This window comes from Elephas maximus, chromosome 6 (assembly GCF_024166365.1).
Source record: "Elephas maximus indicus isolate mEleMax1 chromosome 6, mEleMax1 primary haplotype, whole genome shotgun sequence".
Lineage (NCBI taxonomy): Eukaryota > Metazoa > Chordata > Mammalia > Proboscidea > Elephantidae > Elephas > Elephas maximus.
This window is the reverse complement of record NC_064824.1, coordinates 76,322,376-76,344,821: the sequence shown is the minus strand read 5'-3', so window position 1 is coordinate 76,344,821 and position 22,446 is coordinate 76,322,376. Positions and strand designations below refer to the sequence as shown.

Sequence of the window (22,446 nt, the reverse complement as noted above, 5' to 3'; positions counted from 1 at the left end):
TGACATAATGGTAGTTTTCTGTTTGTAACTGATTTTTAGCAGGGTTGAAGGGATGTTATATAGATCGAAAAAGTATGTTCAACTTCTTTGTTGGAAAGGGAATAGATGGCAGTTAAAGGGAGAGTATTTTAGGATTAAGAGAATAAAAATGGTTAAAAAAAAGCTATAATAAATATCTTTGTGAAACAATTTATTACTCCTGGACTTACATATTTTTTGTTAACTGAGTTATATATATATTTTTAAAATAAGGTGCAACTGTATTTGAACTTTTCTCAGAGGGCTGGCATTTCTTATGGGCCTGAATGTCAGATTATTGCTGTTGGGAAATGTCTTGAACATAAATTATTGGCAGCTTTGAATCCTACTGCTAAATGATGTAAATGTAGTATTTTTAAATTTCTCAATGGGTTATTATAGCACTTGTGTAGACTGTTGCCATTAGGTGCAGTCGAGTCAGTTCTGACTTATAGTGGCCGTATGTACAACAGAACGAAATACTGCCTGGTCCTGTGACCTATTCACAATCGTTATGCTTGAGCCCATTGTTGCAGTCACTTGTCAATCCATCTCATTGAGGGTCTTCCTCGTTTTTGCTGACTCTCTATAATGTATTTAATTTGGATGGTGTCTTAGATGTCTAGCATTGGTGTAACAGAAATACCACAAAGGATGACTTTAACAAACAGAAACTCACTCTCTCACAGTCTAGGAGGCTAGAAGTCCAAATTCAGGGCACTAGCTCTAGGAGAAGGCTTTCTTTCTCTGTCGGCTCCTGGGGAAGGTCCCTGTCATCAATCTTCCCCTGGTCTAAGAACTTCTCAGTGCAGGGACCCTGGGTCCAAAGGACACCCTCCGCTCCGTGCATTTTTTTCTTTTGTATGAGGTCTCTGTCCTCTCTGCTTGATTCTCTCTTTTATATCTCAAGAGAGATTGACTCAAGATGCAACGTAATCTTGTAGATTGAGTCCTGCCTTATTAACATAACTGCCTCTAATCCTGCCTCATTAACATCATAGAGGTCAGGATTTATAGCACATAGGATAATCACATCAGATCACAAAATGACGGACAGCCGCACAGTACTGGGAATCAGGGCCTAGCCAAGCTGATATACATTTTGCGGGGACACAATTCAATCCATAACAGATGGTATCTGACCTTGTATTGGTATTTGTTGTAGGTGAGGGGCTTTAGTGAGGGGAATTGGTGGCCTATGCATTAATCTTTTTTGAGTGTATCGGTAATAGTTTGTACTTTGTCAAATGGAAGACTCTGCTTTATTTAACTTGTACTACTGTTTCTATTAAGATATGTAAGATATAGTGAAATTTTTGTTGTCTGACATTTTAGGGGAAAAGGACCTGCAGATAGTCAATAGTTTGGTTAAAACCAGATTAGCACATTGTGGGGACTGCCAGTTTTCTTTGTGTGTATGTAAAAATAAGATAGTTTTCATTTTTCTGAAACATTGAGAGCGGGGTGAAGAGCTGGCAATTTGGCAATGCCCTAGTCTCCTACACTTCTGGATTTCCCAGCAAACCATGGTAGGGTGGGGTGGGGAAGATGTGGTAAGTGTAACTACTTTGTTGTTGTTAGTTGCTGTCAGTTGGCTCTGACTTATGATGACCTTATGAATAATAGAATAAAAACTCCCCAGTCCTGTTTTAACTTCATGGTTGTTGGTATTTTTGAGTCCATTCTTGTGGTTATTGTGTAGCGCTTCCAATGTAGAGGGCTCGTCTTCCAGCACTGTTTTGAACAATATTCTGTTGTGATCCATGTGGTTTTTGTTGGCTAATTTTCAGAAGTAGGTTGCCAAGCCTTTCTTTCTAGTCTATATTGGTCTGGAAGCTTCATTGAAACCTGTCCACTATGGGTGATCCTGCTGATATTTGAATACCGGTGGCATAGCTTCCGTCCTCATAGCAACATGCAAGCCACCATAGTCCAACAAACTGACATAGACTGGTGGTGAGTAATTGTGTTAGAGCTTTACTTAGCATTTGAAGATTATATATACGTGTATGAAATAGATAATTTGTAAAGTACTTATACTAAAAATAAATAAAATTTTAGTCTTTGTTGAGTCAGGAGCACTTCAGCATCTTTTTAAACACTAGGGTAGTTGTTAATAACACAGTATCACTGTTTACAAAAATGCTGGTTAACAGACATTACCAATTTGTAGACTACTAAGCAAATCAGTTTTTTTTAAATAATTAATTTTTGTGTATTTATTGTTGAGAATATATACAGCAAAAGCATACACCTATTCAGGTTTCCACATGTACAATTCAGTGGCGTTGATTACATTCCTTGAGTTGTGCAACCATTCTCACCCTCCTTTTCTGAGTGGTTCCTCCTCCATTAACATAAACTCACTGCTCCCTAAGGTTCATTTCTAATCTTTCAAGTTGTTGTCAGTTTGGTCCAATATAGACGGATCTTTGAAAGAGCACAGTGTTCCAAGGCAGACATTCTTTACTAGTTAAGCCAAACTACTGTTTGGTTTTAAGAAACTTCAGAGGACATTTTTGGTTTAAGATTTAAAGATTACCTTAGGACAGTAATTTTTGGGGTTCATCCAGCCTTCATGGCTCCAGAAATTCTAGATTCCATGAGAATCTGAAATTCTGATCTGCATTTTCTACCTTTTAATCAGAATTCTTCTATAGAAATTTTGATTGAAATATTCAGTAATGGTAGCCAGTCACCTTTCAGTTCTTCTGGTCTCATGGTCAAGGAGGCAGTTGTTCATGGAGGCAATTACCCACAAATTCCATTTTACCTTCTTATTCCTGACTCTCCTTCTTCCTCTCTTGCTCCAGGTGAATAGAGACCAACTGAGCAAATGAGTTTTTAATTTGACTTATACTTTGTGTTTATATCGCTTTTTAGTTTTTTAAAGTAATATTTCTCTGTAGCGTCATTTTGTTATTTTATTATCCAGTGACAAGAGCAGTTAACTTTTGAAGTTCTGATTTATAGGCTGTTTATAACTTAATATTTATTCCTCTAGGTGCCAATATTTTGAAGACTTTGTTGCTTATTAGTATTGATTTGAAATTATGTTACAACTTGTTACAAACATATCTTTTATTATAGATTGTCCTCAAAGGTTGAAATTTGTTGCAGTGCTGTAGATCAGTTGTTCGGGCTTTGTCGCTGTGGTCTTGTAACTCCCACCAAAAGACTGGGTGGGACTGTGTGGATGAGGTGCTTGTGGCTTGCTAATAATGTAAATAAGGTACATGGCACCCTTGTGCAGGTAGGACCATGCATATAAGGTGTTTAGAACCCTAACAAGGGGGATTGGTCAGTTTTTGCCATCCTGCTAGGCTTAAAATAAGCCATTCCAGAGGTGGGAAGGAAGGATCTCATCATCGCCAAAAAAAAGAGCCAGGAGTGGAGTGTGTCATTTGTACCTGGGATCCCTGCGCTGAGAACCTCCTAGATCCAGGAGACAGAACTATAATACCAGAGATGGCAAGAGACAGTGAGAGGCAGTGGCAGAGAAGCAGCTGCAGCAGAGGCAGCAGAACCAGGAAACTGTCAGGAGATAGCATGGTAGGCTTCTCAGCCGAAGGAGTGAGAAAGCTGAGCACCTTCAGGCAGGAAGCTTCCTGGCAGAGTGGGGTGCCTCCAGGTACTTGGCGGTAGAGCTAGGCTCACCAACCCACAGAGTGAAATAGCTGAGTGCCTTTGGGCTGTGTCTTTCTGGCAGAGTAGGGTGCCTCTGGGCACTTATCAGTGGAGCTAAAAGAACTTTGTGACACTTGCCTGAGCAAGGCAGAGGCTGAAGGGCAGAGAAAGGCGTGCCTGTGGTCATGCTGAAAGGTGGCTGTCCTGACTGAAGAACTGTATCCTGAGTGTTCCTGAACCTGAGTTGTAACTTGTTACTTGCCTAATAAAATCCGTAACTGTGAGTATTATCTGTGAGTTCTGTATGGCTATTGCAAGAAATAATCAAACCCAGCATAGAAGCAGAGAGTGCTGTGGGTGGAATGGTTGGTGTCAGCAGTGTAAAAAGGTCGGAGGGTGAAGGCATGTCTGAACTCCACCTCATAGAAGTCAGCCTTGGGCTGTTGATCTTGATTCTCATTCTCCTTTGTGAAGTTAGAGTAGGTCAGACACAGCCCCATCCCATTTTTACAGCTGTTTAAAAGGCTTGGTTTTAGTGTTATTTAATTAATAGAAATAAAATTTTCCTAGGTCAGATCATTTAAGTAATATTTGTGACTTATTTGGGGACATAATAATGTTATTTGTTAGCTTTACTAATGAAATAAAGGAACCCTGGTGGTGTGGTGATTAAGTGCTCAGCTGCTAGCATAGAGGTTGGTAGTTTGAAGCCACCCAGCAACATTATGGGAGAAAGACCAGGTGATCTGTTTCCATAAAGATTGCAGCCTAGGAAGCCCTGTGGGGCAGTTCTGCTCTGTCACATGGGTTCGTTATGAGTTGCAATCAACTCGACAGCACCTAACAACAAAAAGTGATGAAACAAGACCAGTAAATAACTATCTTAATTGACTAGGGCTTTAAAATAAGGTTATTTAAAATAATTTAAAAGATCCTTTAGCATAGCTTGGTCCAAGACATACTTGAATAACTAAGGAGAAGAAGAAGAGCCAGGAAGATAATAGTTCAGTGTTACTGTACATTATGGTACACTGTCAACCATATTTTACTTTCTATGTATGATCTTTCTGTTGTAAATAATTACACTATTTGCATCTGTTGGTTTGTTGTATTGTGGGGGCTTGCGTATTGCTGTGATGCTGGAAGCTATGCCACTGGTTTTCAAATACCAGCAGGGTCATCTATAGTGGACAGGTTTCAGATAGGCTTTCAGACTAAGACAGGCTAGAACGAAGGACCTGGTGTTTTACTTCTGAAAAAAATTAGCCAGTGAAAATCTTTTGAAGAGCAGCTGAACGTGGTCTAATACAGTGCCAGAAGAGGAGCCCCTCAGGTTGGAAGGCACTTAAAATACAACTGGGTAAGAGCTTCCTCCTCCAAGTAGAGTCCTTCTTAATGACGTGGATGGAGTAAAGCTTTTGGGAACCTCATTTGCTGATGTGGCACAACTCAAAATGAGAAAAAATAGCTGCAAACATCCATTAATAATAGTAATATGGAATGTACGAAGTACAAACCCAAGAAAATTGGAAATCATCAAAAATGAAATGCATAAGCATCGATATTCTTGGTGTTAGCTGAAATGGACTGGTATTGGCCTTTTTGAATTGGACAGTCATATGGTCTACTGTGCCGGGAATGACAAATCAAAGAGGAATGGTGTCATATTCATCATCAAAAAGAACATTTCAAGATTTGTCCTGAGTATAATGTTGTCAGTGATAGGATAATATCTATACACCTACAAGGATGACTGGTTAATATGGCTATTATTCCAGGTTTACATACCAACCACTAAGGCCAAAGATGAAGAAATTGAAGATTTTTGCCAACTTCTGCAGTCTGAATTGATCAAACATGCAATCAAGATGCATTGATAATTACTGGTAATGGAATGAGAAGGTTGGAAACAAAGAAGAAGGATCAATAGTTGAAAAATATGGCCTTGGTGAGAGAAACGATGCCAGAGATCACATGATAGAATTTTGCAAGACCAACAACTTCTTCATTGCAAATACTTTTTTCACCAACATAAATGGTGACTATACACATGGACCTTGTCGGATGGATTACACAGGAATCAAATCGATTTCCTCTGTGGAAAGAGATGATGGAAAAACTCAATATTGTCAGTCAGAACAAGGCCAGGGGTCCACTGCTGAACAGGCTATCAGTTGCTCATATGCAAGTTCAAGTTGAAGCTAAAAAAAAATTAGAACAAGTCTATGAGAGCCAAAGTATGACCTTGAGTATATCCCACCTGAACTTAAGGACCATCTCAAGAATAGTTTTGATGCACTGAAGACTAATGATTGAAGAGTGGACGAGTTGTGGAACAACATCAGGAACATCATACATGAAGAAAGGAAAAGGTCATTAAAAAGACAGGAGAGAGAAAAAACCAAAATCGATTTCAGAAGAGACTCTGAAACTTGTTCTTGACCATAAAGTAGCTAAAGCAAAAGGAAGATATGATGAAGTAAAAGAGCTGAATAGAAGATTTCAAAGGTTGCCTTGAGAAGAGATGTGCAAAGACTTGGAGTTAGAAAACCAAAAGAGATGAACATGCTCAGCATTTCTCAAGCTGAAAGAACAGAAGAAAAAAATTCAGGCCTCGAGTTGCAATATTGATGGATGCTCTGGGCAAAATATTGAATGATGCAAGAAGCATCAAAAGAAGATGCAATACACAGAGTCACTGTACCAAAAAGAATTGGTCAACACTCAGTCATTTCAGGAGGTAGCATATGATCAAGAATTGATAGTACTGAAGGAAGAAGTCCAAGCTGCACTGAAGACACTGGTGAAAAACAAGGCTCCAGGAATTGATAAAATACCTGTGAGAGATGTTTTAACAGATGGAAGCAGCGCTGGAAGTGCTCACTTGTCTATGCCAAGAAATTTGGAAGACAGCTACCTGGCTAACTGACTGAAAGAGAGCCATATTTATGCCTATTCCAAAGGAAGGTGATCCAACCAAATGTGGAAATTATCGAACGATATCATTAATAGCACACACAAGCAAAATTTCGCTACACATCACTCAAAAGCGGTTGGAGCAGTACATTAGCAGGGAGGGAACTGCCAGAAATTCAAGCCGGATTCAGAAGAGGACGTGGAATGAAGGTTATCATTGCTGATGTCAAATGGATCATGGCTGAAAGCAGAGAATACCAGAAAGATATTTACCTGTGTTTTACTCACTATCTGAAGGGATTTGACTGTATAGATCGTAACAAATTATAGATAACATTATGAAGAATGGGAATTCCAGAGCACTTAATTGTGATCACGAGAAACCTGTGTATAGACCAAGAGGCAGTTGTTCAAACAAAACAAGGGAATACTGCGTGGTTTAAAGTCAGGAAAGGTGTATGTTAGGGTTGAATTTTTTCACCGTATTTGTTCAATCTGTATGCTGAGCAAATAATTCGAGAAGCTAGACTGTGTGAAGAAGAACAGGGCATCAGGATTGGAGGAAGACTCCTTAACCTGTGATATGCAGACGACACAACCTTGCTTACTGAAAGAGATGAAATCGAAGCACTTACTGATGAAGATTAAAGAGCACAGCCTTCAGTATGGATTATACCTCGACATAAAAAAAACAAAAATCCTCACAACTGGATCGGTAAGCAACATCATGATTAGCAGAGAAAAGATTGAAGTTGTCAAGGATTTCATTTTACTTTGATCCACAATCAACAGCCACAGAAGTAGCAGTCAAGAAATCAAATGATGAGTTGTATTAGGCAAATCTGCTGCAAAAGACTTCTTTGAAGTGCTAAAAAGCAAAGATGTCACTTTAAGGACTAAGGTGCACCTGACTCAAGCCATGGTATTTTCAGTTTTCTCATATGCGTGCGAAAGCTGGATGATGACTAACAAAGACTGAAGAAGAATTGACACCTTTGAATTATGGTGTTGGCAAAGAATATTGAATATACCATGGACTGCCAGAAGAATGAACAAAAGCTTGGAAGAAGCACAGCCAGAATGTTCCTTAGAAGCAAGGATGATGAGACTTCGCCTCACATACTTTGGACGTGTTATCCGGAGGAACCAGTCTCTGGAGAACGACGTCATGCTTGGTAAAGTACAGAGTCAGTGAAAAAGAGGAAGGTCCTCAATGAGGTGAAATGAAACAGCAGCTGCAGCAATGGGCTCAAGCATAACAGTGATTATAAAAATGTTGCAGGACTGGGCAATGTTTTGTTCCGTGATACATAGGGTCACTATGAGTAGGAATCAACTTGATGGCACCTAACAACAATAGCAGCAACACTATTTTAATTCTTGGAAAAATACAGACATTTCGTATTTTAAAGAAGGTTCTTTGTCCCCTATGGTATGCTTAGAATATAATTTTAGAAAATTCGTGACTGTAGCTATAATCTTTTGTTGTTTTTTCAGTAAATGTATAATTTTTCTTTTGAAAATTATACCTTTATAGTGTATTGAAGTGCCATTTTCATTTTTGGAAAATGATAATTGAAGCAGATATTAGAAACAGGTTGTTTGAATTAATTCGTAATTTGCCCAGGGTTCGATGCTAATAAATGATGAAACCCAGGTCTTCTTGGGTCTTCAAACACAACATTTCATGGGGTTAACATATTAGCTAAGCTAACTGATTATTAGGGATTAGTCTTTATTTTTTGCCTATTGTCACGTCAGACGTTGTAAATGGAGGCAATAGGACACACTGATTCATAAATGTGTTAATAATTAAAATACATCTACATTATAAGAAAATTTAATTAGTTCTAAAGAGTACTTCCCAATGTGACTGATGAGAAAACTACATAAGTTTACTTCTCCCTATCTCCCTAACTAAATTTGTTTGGTAGTAGTGTTATTTCTGATTTTAATGGCTATATTTATAAATAATATTCATATTCCTTTATAACTTGATTTACTCACTTTAAGCAATACTCATCTATCCTCCACTATGAAGGATGAGAAAATCAAAGTGTTATACAACTTCCCACTTTCTCACACTGTTTCCTAAGTCTTTGTTACTTGTATTATTTCTACCCCGAGATGATATATGCCATTTACATTGTATGTAACTGTAATTACCACATTTGTTTTGACATTTGTTCTGCTTATAAATAGTATCAATGCTTATTCTCAGATTTTACCACAGTGTCTTTTTTGGTTGGTATGGGGTTATCTATTAGTATTTAAGTCAAGAAAGGTGCATTGAAACCATATTACCCCACTTGTTCGATGTTCAAAAATATCTGTGCATTGCTGTTACAAGTGAATAATAGTTTGGCTGGATATAAAATTATCTCATTAATTAATTTCCTAGGATTTTATATGCTTCATGCTGAATGATTCTTTGCAAAAAAAATCAGAAGACAGCCTGGTGGTTTTCCACTACAAGTTACTTGTTTTTATCTTTACTCTTTTATCTCTGATTTTCAGCACGATTCTTATTTTTGAAATTTAGTAACTTTGCTAGCCCATGTCTAGTCTTTTATTGATATGTTTCAGTATTTCTTGGAGCGTGGTATACTCTTACAGTTGGTAGACTCAGAGCTGTTACCTTTTTAAAGTTTCCTTGAATTATATGTTTTAATAATTTTATTCTATTTCATTTGTGTTTCAACCTTACTTGGGTCACCAATAATACATATTTTGATCTCCTCTGTGTAAATATCTTCTGTATCTGTCATTTGCCCTTTGATTCTTTTAAATTCTTTACTTTTTCTATTTAATTTTTATCAATATTTTCAAGTCCTTTATGTCTTTCTTTTTTCTCATTTTCTCTTTGAACCTTGTAGCTCTGCTTTGAGACTTTGATTCATAAAAACCATGTTTGAGTATGTGGGAATGTGGTAATGATTTTCATCTGCTTAATGTCAGTAAGTCTGACATGTATTTCTCATTTATCTTTTATTTTTTATATTCCTTTCTGCTGTGTATGTATCTGAATATTTTTGGTACTCTTTTGTGCAGATACCTTTGGTTATTGATGAGGACAGTTATTTGAAGAAGAACAGTAATGATGAGGAACTGAGTGTTCCAGTGAGTTATTTGTTGTTGTTAGCTGCCGTCAGGTCAGTCCCTGACTCATGACGACCCCATGTGTTACAGAGTTGAATTGCTCCATAGGGTTTTCTTTGCTGTAATCTTTACAGAAACTGTTTGCCAGGCTTTTCTTTGTCAGAGTGTGGGTGAGTTTGAATTACCAACCTTGAGGTTAGCAGCTGGTCGCAGACTGCTTGTTCCACCCAGGCTCCTTTCTAGTTATAAGGTGTTCCTTGCCCACAGTTATGTTAGAGACATGTGTATGTGCCTGAGTGTGTATGTTTTTTAGGGGAGTTATTTGACTTTTTACTTCATTTTACAAAGACTAGCAGCTCTAGAGTTATCTAACACCCTCGATTTTTCTCCTATAACAAGGTAGGGTCCTTTTTTCAAAGATGGCATGTCTGTGTTTTCTTTTTCAACCGTGGCTCCATAGCCCGCCATGACATCAAACTGAATTTAGGGGGGCTTTCACAGCCTACACACTATTTTTGAACTAAACAAAGCGTTAGGACTTCAAGAATGTGTCACCCACTTTGGAGAACTCTTCTCTTCTGAGATCATCAGTAATGGGTGTCCATTCATTTTATGCTTGGAAGTCCTCGAATTATATAAAGTTTGGGGTTATCGGTGCTTCCTCAAAAGTTTCATCCATGTACATGATACTGCAAAAACTCAATTACAAAAAGACAAAAAACCCAATTAAAAAATGGGCAAAGGATATGAATAGACACTTCACTAAAGAAGATATTCAGGCAGCTAACAAATACATGAGGAAATATTCACAATCGTTAGCCATTAGAGAAATGCAGATCAAAACTACGATGAGATTTCATCTCACTCCAAGGCTGGCATTAATCCAAAAAACACAAAGTAATAAATATTGGAGAGGCTGTGGAGAGATTGGTACACTTATACACTGCTGGTGGGAATGTAAAATGGCACAATCATTTTGGAAATCGATTTGGTGCTTCCTTAAAAAGCTAGAAATAGGTGGATGATCCAGCAGTCCCACTCCTTGGAATATATCCTAGAGAAATAAGAGCCTTTACACGAACAGATAGATGCACACCCATGTTTATTGCAGCACTGTTGACAAGAGCAAAAAGATGGAAGCAACCAACGTGCCCATCAACGGATGAATGGATAAATAAATTATGGTATATTCACATAATGAAATACTACGCATCAATAACGAACAGTGATGAATCTGAAACATTTCAGAACATGGAGGAACCTGGAAGGCATTATGCTGAGGGAAATTAGTCAGTTGAAAAATGACAAATATTGTATAAAAGTACTATTATAAGAACTTGGGAAATAGTTTAAACTGAAAAGAAAACATTCTTTTGTGGTTATGCCAGGGGGAGGGAAAGCGGTATTCACTAATTAGATAGTAGATAGGAACTACTTTAGATGAAGGGAAAGACAACACACAATACAGGGGAGGTCAGCACAACTGGCCTAAATGGAAAGCAAAGAAGTTTCCTGAATAAACTGAATGCATCGAAGGCCAGTGTAGTAGGGGCAGGGGTTTGGGGACCATGGTTTCAGGGGACATCTAAGTCAATTGGCATAATAAAATCTATTAAGAAAACATTCTGCATTCCACTTTGAAGAGTGGCGTCTGGGGTCCTAAACGCCTGCAAGCAGCCATCTGAGATGCATCAATTGTCCTCAACCCACCTGGATCAAAGGCAAATGAAGAACACCAAGGACACAAGGTAATTACGAGGCCAAGAGACAGAAAGGGCCACATGAACCAGAGACTATATCATTCTGAGACCAGAAGAACTAGATGGTGCCCAGCTGCAACCAATGACTGCCCTGACAGGGAACACAACAGAGAACCCCTGAGGGAGCAGAAGAGCAGTGGGATGCAGACCCCAAATTCTCATGAAAAGACCAGACTTAATGGTCTGACTGAGACCAGAAGGACCCCCGTGGTCATGGCCCCCAGACCTTCTGTTGGCCCAGGACAGGACCCATTCCTGAAGCCAACTCTTCAGACATGGATTGGACTGGCCAATGGGTTGGAGAGGGATGCTAGTGAGGAATGAGCTTCTTGGATCAGGTGGACACTTGAGGCTATGTTGGCATCTCCTGCCTGGAGGGGAGATGAGAGGGTGGAGGGGGTTAGAAGCTGGCAAAATGGACACGAAAAGGGAGAGTGGAGGGAGAGAGCGGGCTGTCTCATTAGGGGGAGAGTAATTGGGAGTGTGTAGGAAGGTGTATATAAGTTTTTGTGTGAGAAATTGACTTATTTGTAAACTTTTACTTAAAGCACGATAACAAGTATAAAAAAAAGTTTCATCAAACATGGAATTAGCAGATGTCATGCAAAGTGATGGAGTAGGAGTCTCTAGGGGTCGGTCCATCTACCAAAACAGCAACTGAACTGAAAAGAGCAATTGAAATAAACTGTCTTGGAACCCTGGAACCTAATAAAGATACTTAAAACAATAAGGGAGTGCCTGATGAAGAGAGAGGCTGCTGGTCCTTCATAGGTGTGCTGCATTTGTGAACTGGTTACATTATTCAACCCCCACCATGGTGGTGGGGATGACAGCCCATGTGCTAGAGCAGCTGGCTGGTGCCAGGACAGGCAGTGGTGAACTTGTCCTCCAAGGATTTGGAGTTGTACATTTTAGTTGGAATAGTGGTGCTTGAAACTGGTGCAGATGCTTGCTGTGTTTTCGGTGTTTGCAGCAGTAGCTTCTCTCTGGAACAATAGCTTAAAGGATCAATGCTGCACCAATTTTTTTTTTTTTTTGGTTAGGTATTTGTCAGGTCACTGATTGACTGCAGAGGTAATGGAACAGAAATTTCCAGTTAGTGCATACAAGCAGTTGGAATACGCACTTTGTAAAAATAGTTTGGAAAAGTCACTGAACAGACAACCACAGCCTTCATCAAGTAACAACACAATCCATCAGGCATGGGAGAATCACATTTTCAGAGCCACCACATTACAATGTCCAGAATGTCCTGTTTTCAACAAAAACTTAAAAAACATTCAAACAAATAGGAAAGTATGACTCATTCACAGGAAAAAAAAAAAGAATTTGACAGAAATCATCTCTGAGGAAGCCCAGACATTGGAATTACTAGTTAAAGATGTTAAATCAACTGTCTTAAATATGCCCAGTGAGCTAAAGGAGCCCATCAGCAAAGAACTGAAGGGCGGTAAGAAAATAATGCATAAACAAAATAAGAATATTAATAAAGAGATAGGAAGTATAAAAAAAGAACCAAACAAATTCTGGAACCAAACAATAATGGAAAAAAAATTCACTAGAGGGGTTCAACAGCAGATCACAGCAAGTGGAAGAAAGTATCTGCGAACTGAAGACAGTTGAAATTATCTAGTCTGAGGAGCAGAAAGTAAAATGAATAAAGGAAGATGAACCGAGTCTGAGGTACCTGTGCAGGACCCTTAGTTGTACCAATGAATGCATCGTGGAATCCCAGAAGTTGAGAGAGAGAAGGGGGCAGAAAAAATATTTGAAGAAAGAATGGCCGAAAATTTCCTAACCTGATGAAAGACATAAATATGCACATCCAATCAACGGATGAATGGATAAGTAAGTTATAGTATATTCACACAATGGAATACTACGCATCGATAAAGAACAGTGAGGAACCTGTGAAACATTTCATAACATGGAGGAACCTGGAAGGCATTATGCTGAGTGAAATTAGTCATTTGCAAAAGGACAAATATTGTATAAGACCACTATTATGAGAACTTGAGAAATAGTTTAAACTGAGAAGAAAACATTTTTTAGTGGTTACGAGACGGGGGAGGGAGGGAGGGTGGAAGAAGGGCATTCACTAATTATACGGTAGATAGGAACTACTTTAAGTGAAGGGAAAGACAACACACAATACAGGGGAGGTCAGCACAACTGGACTAAACCAAAAGCAAAGAAGTTTCCTAAACAAACTGAATGCTTCGAAGGCCAGCAAATCAGGGGCAGGGGTCTGGGGACCATGGTTTCAGGGGACATCTAAGTCAATTGGCATAATAAAATCTATTAACAAAACATTCTGCATCCCACTTTGAAGAGTAGCGTCTGGGTCTTAAATGCTAGCAAGCAGCCATCTAAGATGCATCAATTGGTCTCAACCCACCTGGATCAAAGGAGAATGAAGAACACCAAGGACACAAGGTGATTACGAGCCCAAGAGATAGAAAGGGCCACATGAACCAGAGATGACATCATCCTGAGACCAAAAGAACTAGATAGTGACCGGCTACAACCGATGACTGCCCTGACAGGGAACACAACAGAGAACCCCTGAGAGAGCAGAAGAGCAGTGGGATGCAGACCCCCAAATTCTCATAAGACCAGGCATAATGGTCTGACTGAGACTAGAAGGACCCCAGGGGTCATGGCCCCCCAAACCTTCTGTTGGCCCAGGACAGGAACCATTCCGGAAGCCAACTCTTCAGACATGGATTGGACTGGTCAATGGGTTGGAGAGGGATGCTAGTGAGGAATGAGCTTCTTGGATCAGGTGGACACTTGAGGCTATGTTGGCATCTCCTGCCTGGAGGGGAGATGAGAGGGTGGAGGGGGTTAGAAGCTGGTGAAAATGACATGAAAAGAGAGAGTGGAGGGAGAGAGCAGACTGTCTCATTAGGGGGAGAGTAATTGGGAGTGTGTAGCAAAGTGTATACGGGTTTTTGTGTGAGAGACTGACTTGATTTGTAAACTTTCACTTAAAGCACAATAAAATTTATTTAAAAGAAAAATATGCACATCCAAGAAACTTAACTCCACGTAGAATAAACTCAAAGAGATCAAGAGTTGGCTGAGACACGTTACAGTCAAATTGTTGAAATCTTGAAAGCAGCAAGAGAAAAGCAAATTATCATGCGCAAGGGAGCCTCATTAAGATTAACAGCTGATTTATCATCAGAAACCATGGAGGCCAGAAGGCAGGAGGATGACCTATTTAAAGTAAGTTTTATGTATGTTTCACCACAATAATAAAAAAAAAAAATGGAGTTTTAGACTGGCTTTAGAATGGAAAAAGAGATAGAGGCCAATGTTTCTCTGTCATGTTAACACCAGCTTCCTGAACTTTATAGATTTTGATAAAGAGAAACTAGAACAAAGGCAGCTTGGTATGATTAGCAAAAAGAACATGAAAATATGAGTTTGTAGTTGCACATTCTTATCTCTAAATAGTCTTGTCGTCTTGGAGCATGTTACTTCTATTTCATTGGGCCATCATCTTCAAAATGAAAGGTTAAATGATCCCTAAGGTCTTTTCTAGAAGGAACTCTGTGATCCTAGGAGGAGGAGCACTGCTTAGGCACAATGTTTCTGGGGTGGTAGTTTAGTGGCGTACCTTGAATAATTCTAAACAGCATGTCAGTACTGGCTTTCTACAGGGAAGCCAAGGATTAGAGCACCAAAGACTATTTTTGAAATTTTCTTGTGGATCAGAAACCATAAGTGTTCTCAGCTGTAATAACGTTCCTGTTGAGTCCAAGAACTCTGTGGGACAGTTCTGCTCTGTGCTGTAGGGTCCCCGTGAGTTCGAATTAACTCGATGGCAATGGGTTTGGTTTTTTGATGTATTGAGTCCAAGAGTAATCTTTTGTTCATATATGTGGGTAACATCAAAAAAGTAAACCCTGCAAATGTAATTACAGAAACTTAAAACTTATTTTCACCTTTCTAGGTATTATCTGGGGAGAAGCAACTCTGATGGAGTATTTGGAGAATCCAAAGAAATACATCCCTGGAACGAAAATGATCTTCGCTGGTCTTAAAAAGAAGAGTGAGAGGGAAGATCTTATTCAATATTTAAAAAAGTCAACATCTTAATGAAATGTTTATTACAATTTCAGAAATACTAGTGATGAACCAAATTTTTCTAATTTCAAATTTTCCATATTTAAAGCAGTCATGTTTGATCTTTCTTGATCAGCCTGTAGCAACTTTAATATTTCAGAATAAAGGTTGATAGTTTTCATTGTGTGTGTTGTACTGAGCAAATGCCCTTCAGAGTCTGAATTTGCTTTTGTCTTCTTACTAAGTATGGGGATAAGGTCAGGATGGAGGAGGAAAGGGAAGGAAACTGAAATCTTTTGTCCTTCAGTAGTCTGTACATGCACAAAATATTTTATAAGCTTAGCAACTGCTGTTGATGGTTGAGATAGCTTCCACATACTTACATTGCTGTAATTTGAATGTAAATATAGCAGGCATTAGCTTTAGTTTTCATTAGGCTGTGTTTGGTTATGTGTTTGCCTTTTATTATAAACAATATTTAATTTTTAGGGAAAACGAAGTCAAATATTTTAATCTTAGGACTATTACTAGAAAAAAAATTGTTAACCATGAGTGACATGGAGCGGGGAATGCATGTTCCATGTTAATAAACATTTAAATTACATAATATATAATTTTTTTGCATTAACCTTTTTAATTCTGAGTAATGTAGTACCAGATTGCAGGGAGACATAACAGGGACCCTGAGAGCAGCCCATAAATTGCAGAGTCAGAAAATAAAACCACCTCACAGTAAGTGGCAGTGACATATGGTGGAGCACTTCCACAACAGAGCTTGTGTGGAAGAGCGGGGCCTGGGTAGTGTGAGGCAGTCTCTGAAGCAGCTATGCAGCCCTGCAAGTATTCTGTCACCCAGCTGATGTGGCCCAAAGCAAGAAGGAGAAGCAGTCAGAGAGGCAGGTAATGGTTTGGTCAGTGGTCATTATGGGGTGGGGATGGGACATACATTATCTCATTTACACTTCACAGTAACACTCCTGTGAGGTGGGTGTTAACTGTTTACATTGAGGCTTCCAGAGATCTGGTACCAAAACTAAAACTTTTATCTCGTTATCTAATTCTTGGGAACTTTCTCACAACATCATAGAATATGTTAGCTAGCTAACATAGCAGACCACACTTCTGAGAAAATACCCTAACAGAAGGTTCCCAGTCCGAGGGGAATGTGGTTGAAAGAGCAGTGATTTCCAGGGGAAGAAAACCAAAACCAAACCCGTGGCCATCAAGTCGATTCCGACTCATAGCAACCCTACAGGACCGAGTAGAACTGCCCCATAGAGTTTCTGAGGGGCGCCTGGTGGATCCAAACTGCCAGCCTTTTGGTTAGCAGCCTAAGCTCCTAACCACTACATCACCAGGGTTTCCTTCCAGGGGAGGGTCCGTTAAATCTGCTAAGTGCTTAGGCTTACCCTTAGTGCTGCTGGAAAGTAGGAAGAATGCACTCCTCTCATGGAGCCCAGTGCCAGTATTGTAGAAGGGAATGTATCCCTGGGGGCCAAAAGAGTGCTTCAGGCAAAACTGAGCTTGTTACTCTCTCCCTGGAGGAATTCTTAGATGAGGGCAGAAGCATTTGTAGGGACTTCAAGAGGTGCTGGAGATGTTGCCTATCTCAGAACTGAGCTGGATTTGTAGGAGGTAGAGTTAGGTAACATACCTTATATTTCAATCTGCATGGGGACAGGAAGCTTTGTGAGAAAGAACTTGAACTCAATTCACATTCACAATTACAGTTCAGATTTATACAACCCTGACGGATGGGATGATGTTGACAAAAGCCACAGTGCAAGGAGAAGCAAGAAAGCCTCATGTTTAGAGCTTAAATACTTTCGACTTAGGGAAGATAGAAGATAGAATAAGGAGAGCTGAGATAATAAAAAGTTGCGTGGAAAGAGAAGTACTGAATAGATTTATTCTACTTAAAAATGTTCAGTTAATGAGATGTTGGTGTTGCTTTAAGGTGTTGAATCTTGCTTTAAATAGACTAATATTTATCTTAGTGAGAGCAGAGTAAGTACCCCTTTGCTGGTAGCAATGTTTCCTGTATCAAAGTGCCAAAAAAAAAAAAAAAAAAAGTTGGAGGAAAATTTGCAAATAAATGTGGTAATTGAGATTCTGCATTGTGACAGGCCTTATGATTGGGTATTTGTTATCTCTGAGAGGCTTAAATTCATCTTAGGATCAGTTTGTATGAAGGAACTTCTGGTAATATAGTGATTTTATACTGTCAACTTAGCTAAGTTGGAACTGTTCCCTAGAAGTCTCTTCTGTATATGGTTCCTGGTTAGGATTGGCCACAGAGAAATTTACCTGAGATTTGGAAGACAGAGGAGTGAGGCAGAAGCCACTATATTTGGAATGCACAGGGCCCCAGGTGCAATTCATGCATGTTGTCACTGATCTGTTGACTCAGCTGTGTGTGGTGGGGCTACAGCCAGGCCTCACCTCCTCCAACTCCTGTGAGGTCTCTTTTAGCTTCTCTGAGTTCAACCTGGTGTATGGCCAGCTTTGAGGTGAAGGGCCCAGTTTGTCACCCACATCATCAAGGTTTGAAGTGAGAAATAGCACTGGTACCAGGTGGTCCTCACAGATTTGTCCTTGCCCTCTGTATTAGTTTCCTAGGAGTGCCATAACAAAGTGCCACAGACTGGGTGGCTTAAAACAACAGTGTATTCTCTCACATTTCTGGAAGCCAGAAGTTTGAAATTAAGGTGTTGTCAAGGTTGCTTCTTTCTGGAAGGATCTGAGGGAGAGTTTGTTCCATGCCTCTCTCCTAGCTTCCTTCTTTTGGTTTCCCACAATTCTTGGTGTTCCTTGGCTTACAGATGCATCACTCCAGTCTGCTTCTGTCGTCACATGGTGTTCTTCCTGTGTGTCTCCCTGTGTCTCTGCTTATAAGGACACCAGTCGTATTGGATCAGGGGTGCACCCTACTCCAGCATGACCTCATCTTAACTAATTACATTTGCAAAAACCCTATTTCTAAAAAGGTTATGAGATACTGGGAAGGACATGAATTTGGGGGGAACATAATCCAGCCTAGTACATTCTTCTTGATTTGCTTCCCAACCGCCTGCCCTGATGACCTACAACAACTTTAGGCCCACTGCCAGATGCAGAGCGAATAACCTATATAATCTATAGTTTTCTTCACAAGCTCCCCTTTGTGGTCTTAGTGACTTCTGAACTTTATTTCCTCAGCTTCTCTCAAAATTGTGTAAGGTCTGTTGTTGTTGTTAGTTGCCATCAAGTTGCTTTCCACTCATGGAGACCTCATGTGTGGCAGAGTAGAACTGTGCTGCATAGGATTTTCCGGGCTATAACCTTTAGAAGCAGATCACCTGGCCTATTTTCTGAGGCACTTCTGTGTGGGTTCAAACCACCAGCCTTTCGGCTATTAGTTGAGCACTTAGTACTTTGTGCCACCCAGGGACTCTGTGTAAGGTCTAATCCCTATAATAAATCCTTATTCACTGATACAGGCAGTGTAATACACCTGCTTTGTGAATGACAGGAACCTCTAAGGGGATTACTCTCTGAGTGCTCTTCAACCTAAATTTGGTGCACCTTAATGGAACAAAGAAGAAAATAATTAACAACTATTTGAAGTTGTCCAAATATTAAAGCCTGCAAATATCTCGGAATCTTGAATTAAACGTTCAATAGAAAAAAGATTCATGCTAGTTGGAGAACAGATTCCTATGATTATGAAGTCTGAAATAAAAAGTGTTCTTGTTTTACAGCCCCATTAGCAGGAACCAGGAGACTTCAGCAACTGGGAAATGTTATGCTGATCACATATCAATAAAATTACATTCGAAAAGTATTACAGGCAGTCATATAAGATGTACGTTTATATAAGATGTACTTCTATGGCTTTTAGCATACACAATTCTAATACATACCTTGATAAGAATCTGAAAGAATAAACTTGTTTCATTTAATTAAAGTAAAATGTGAAATCACTTAACTTGGCATTATTTGTGTGTTTTAGAAGGGACAGAGAGATCTTCAGAAAGCTGCGGAACATTGTTAGGTCCTGCGTCCTTTTAAAAAATTTTTATACTAGTGAGTGACATATGTCCTAGACGTCAACCAGTAGTCAGTGATTTTTGTGGGAAACAGCATACCATTTATTTCTCAAGAAGTGGTTTATATAATACAGCATAATTTTGAGAGTATTTTATTTGCTTATTCTCCCTCATCATCACATTCTTTTAACACGTATAGGAATTTAGAATCAAATTTTCTTCTCTGAATTTTCCCTCAATAATCTTCGTCATCACAGTCACAATCACTTTTCCATCCAGTTCTTGAGCCTGAATTCCTAATTCCCCACAAAGTGGGACCTCATTTAAATATGGAGCATTATGGGAGTAGGTACCTCAGTAGAGGGAGGTTGCATGAGGGCAAAAGAACTGATGACACAGGCCCTAAAAGGCAAAGGGGGTGGTGCAGAAAGGGACAATATTTGTTCAGCTATAAAATGTGGGGGTTGGGCCAGATCGCTCATTTTCACGTATTTATTTGCAGAACTATTTGTTTAAATGCAGTCCTCTCCCAAAGAAAAATAAGTATTTAAAACAGAACCACTCCGATTAAGGGAGGGCGTGACACCCTCTTTTCTCTCTCCTGCCCCATCTTTCTCCCTACCTCCTATGAATAAGACTACCTTTTTTTTTTATTGTACTTTAAGTGAAAGTTGACATAGCAAATTAATTTCTCATGAAACATTTAATACACAAATAGTTTTGTGACATTGGTTACGAACCCTGCGATGTGTCAACGCTCTCCTCTTCTCCACCCTGGGTTCACTGTTTCCATTTGTCCAGTTTTTCTGTCCCTTCCTGCCTTCTGTCTTTGCTTTTGGGATGGTGTGCCCATTTAGTCTACAAAGCACGTTCCTCACGAGTGTTGTTTGCCCTATAGACCTGTCCAATCTTTGACTGAAGGGTGAACTCTGGAGTGACTTCAGTACTGACTTAAAAGGGTGTCTGGGGGCCGTACTCTCGGAGTTTCTCCAGTCTCTGTTGAATAAGACTACGTTTGAATAAAAGATACAGGGGCTAGGAAACGTTTGAAAACTGATGGTTCCCATACTCTTCTTTTACAGCTGATAAAACTGAGGTCCAGAGACTTTGCCAAAATGAAACATCTAGTTAGTGTTTGTTCCAAGAACTGAGGCTAGAACCTAAGTCTTGATTTCAAATATCTGATTTTCCTATTTCTCATGTGGGGTTATGGTTTTGAGATGGGTGCACTTTTAATTACTATCATCCATCCATCTCGCTCACATTTAACTTTGTCTTTCTGTAAAGACTGGAATAACACCTTTAAATCACATGTAATAAGATTATTTTTTACTAAAATCTTTATTAATCCTGCCAAGAGGTTTATTTTTGGCTTATCTTTTTTTTTAATTGTACTCTAGATGAAGGTTTATGGAACAAACTAGCTTCTCATTAAACAGTACATATATTGTTTTTTTGACATTAGTTAACAACCCCATGACATGTCAACACTCTCCCTTTTTGACCTTGGGTTCGCTATTACCAGCCTTCCTGCCCTCTCCTGTCTTCTAGTCCTTGTCCCTGGGCTGGTGTGCCCCTTTAGTCTGGTTTTGTTTTATGGGCCTGTCTAATCTTTGGCTGAAGGGTGAACCTCAGGAGTGACTTCATTACTGAGCCAAAAGGGTGTCCTGGGGCCATACTCTTGGGGTTTCTCCAGCCTCTGTCAGGCCAGTAAGTCTGGTATATTTTTTGTGAGTTAGAATTTTGTTCTATATTTTTCTCCAGCTCTGTCTGGGACCCTCTATTGTGATCCCTGTCAGAGCAGTCAGTGGTAGTAGCTGGGCACGATCTGGTTGTACTGGACTCAGCCTCGTGGAGTCTGTGGTAGTTGTGGTCCGTTAGTCCTTTGGACTAATCTTTCCCTTGTGTCTTTAGTTTTCATCGTTCTCTTTTGCTCCCGAATGGTTAAGACCAGTGGAGTTTCTTAGATGGCTGCTCGCACAGGCTTTTAAGACCCCAGACGCTACTCACCAAAGCAGAATGTAGAGCATTTTCTTTATAAACTATGTTATGCCAGTTGAGCTAGATGTCCCCAAGACCATGGTCCTCACAGCCCTCAGCCCAGTAATTTGGTCCCTCAGGGAGTTTGGATGTGTCTATGGAGCTTCAGTGACCTTGCCGTGGACAACTTGTGCTGGCTTCCCTAATATTGTGTACTGTCTTACCCTTCATCAAAGTTACCACTTACCTATTGTCTATTTAGTGTTTTTCCATCCCCGTCCCTCCCTTCCATTGTAACCATCAAAGATTGTTTCCTTTTGTGTGTAAACCTTTTCATGAGTTTTTACAGTAGTGATCTTATACAATATTTGTTCTTTTGTGATTGACTTATTTCACTCAGCATAATGCCCTCTGGATTCATTCATGTTGTGAGATGCTTCACAGATTCATCACTGTTTTTTATTGATGCATAGTACTTCGTTGTGTGTATGTACCATAGTTTGTTTATCCATTAATCTGTTGATGGTCATCTAGATTGTTTCCATCTTTTTGCTATTGTGGACAATGCTGCAGTGAACATGGGTGTGCATATGTCTATTTGTGTGACAGCTCTTATTTCTCTAGGATATATTCCTAGGAATGGAATTGCTGGATCATATGGTATTTCTGTTTATAGCCTTCTAAGGAAGCACCATATCATTTTCCAAAATGGTTGTAACATTTTGCATTCCCACCAGCAGTGCATAAGAGTTCCAGTCTTCTGGCACCCTCTCCAACATTTGTTGTTTTCTGTTTTTTTGATTTGTGCCAGTAATGCTGGGGTGAGACGGTATCTCACAATGGTTTTGGTTTGCATTTCTCTAATGGCTGGTGATCGAGAGCATTTCCTCATGTACCTGTTAGCTGCTTGAATGTCTTCTTTGGTGAAGTGTCTGTTCATTTCC

The 22,446-nt window shown here is 39.6% G+C and overlaps 1 protein-coding gene across 1 annotated transcript in view; it reads left to right on the top strand.

Annotated features, from left to right (window-relative positions):
* Positions 1–22,446, top strand: part of PDE11A (phosphodiesterase 11A) — a 600,047-nt gene that overhangs the window by 103,356 nt on the left and 474,245 nt on the right. The gene's annotated exons all lie outside the window — the stretch shown is intronic.